Source organism: Populus trichocarpa, chromosome 1 (genome assembly GCF_000002775.5).
Source record: "Populus trichocarpa isolate Nisqually-1 chromosome 1, P.trichocarpa_v4.1, whole genome shotgun sequence".
In the NCBI taxonomy this organism is placed as follows: domain Eukaryota; kingdom Viridiplantae; phylum Streptophyta; class Magnoliopsida; order Malpighiales; family Salicaceae; genus Populus; species Populus trichocarpa.
Window position 1 is genome coordinate 8107325 of NC_037285.2, and position 1631 is coordinate 8108955.

A 1631-nucleotide genomic window follows, 5' to 3' on the forward strand; every position below is an offset into this window, starting at 1 on the left:
TTTTCAAATAAAAAATATATTTTAAAAAAAAAACAATCTTTATCTAATTTAATTAGAGATGATTAGGAATCAATGGTATTGTTTATTTTGTGCGGGCATGACTCGGTTAGGAAGGAAAGGGGGGTCCATGCTACCTTAACCTTTATGAGGTCTCATGTCATGCGTCCATGGATTGTTCTACAGAGGTCCACCCTTGCAGAAGAGATGCTGGGGCCATTTTAAAGATTGATGGGGTCACCGGGTAGAGAAGGACAGACAAATAGATATGGGGCTTGATGCCATATTTATTATGCAGATGCACCCATGAGGTGGAAAACAAGCATCATCATATGTATCATAGAGGGATGCCATGAGTCTTGTGGTCAGTGTCTCCCCCCTCCCCCCCGTGAAGGCGTTCCTTCTCATGGGCTCTACGTATTGGAATCTTATGGATTCAGCCTTTGAAGGACACGTGGCTCAGAAAAGTCAAATCCAAAAAACCTTGAAGAGTGAGTTAGGACACTTTGTCTTGAGTGGGCCAATCATGGGTGTGGGTCGTGACCCACGTTGGACATTTTGGTCAAGCCCGACAATCGAAAACGACATTGCATCCTTCTGAAGGAAAATGATGGACAGGATTGGATTGGATTGGATGGTAATCATCCTCCATCATGATCAAATTCATTATCAGGAGTCTCAGTCGTTGATAAGCGTTCTCACAAACAAATGGGCTTTCTTGTTCCAGCCTCTAGGAGATTATGAATGTTCTTGTTGCGAATGGAAGTCCAACTTCTAAATCACATTGGTTTTTGCTCCCATGATCGGCGTAATAAGTTTTTGACGTGTGTGTGTATATACACACACACACACTATTAAACCATATTTAAAAAAAGATTTGATTGAGAATGTTTTTTTGAAATATTTGGGACCTAATTAATAAGATTTATAGGTTTTGAACTCAATCGAGAAAAGAATGAATATATAGATTTAAAAATAAATTGAGGTTTTCCCTGAGAATGTTGAGTGTACTTGAAAAGATTAGTATTTATGAATCTTTATGGGTGAAGTGGCGGGACAGGAGTAATTAAGGCCCCTGCAAGTAATTTTTTTCTTTTTCCCCTAGCTCCCTTCAACAAAGAACTGTCAGAATTTCACCAGAGTAATAATGAAGTTTGCTGCCTTTATTTAACTAAGAAATCCCAAGTTTATACACTCAAAAATGGAATTATATTTATAATTAGACCTCTGTAACACAGTTGCGGGGATAGCTCAGTTGGGAGAGCGTCAGACTGAAGATCTGAAGGTCGCGTGTTCGATCCACGCTCACCGCATGCATAACTTATATTTTCCTTTTTGGATCTTAGTAATGAAGACATGCTGAATGGGCCTTACTTTCCTGGACGTCGACCCATAATTTACTGGACCCAAAATGGGCCTGCTCATTGTGGCTATTGATCATTGAAAAGGCAAAGGGCCTAATAGACCGAGTATTATGGATTGGATTATCAAATTGGTAGCTTAAAGTTAATAATACTTTTCTTGCGCAATGATATAAGCAATGTCTAAATTGGTTTACATAAATAATGGAATATGATTATGTCTTGTGTGTCACATGAGTTCATTTATATCTTGTATTCTATCTTAGGCTGTAT

The 1631-nt window shown here is 38.6% G+C and overlaps 1 non-coding gene across 1 annotated transcript; it reads left to right on the forward strand.

Annotated features, from left to right (window-relative positions):
- The first annotated feature begins 1237 nt into the window (after positions 1 to 1237).
- On the forward strand, positions 1238 to 1310 carry TRNAF-GAA (transfer RNA phenylalanine (anticodon GAA)). Its single transcript has one exon. It is a non-coding gene; the product is annotated as a tRNA-Phe (tRNA).
- Positions 1311 to 1631: the final 321 nt, after the last annotated feature.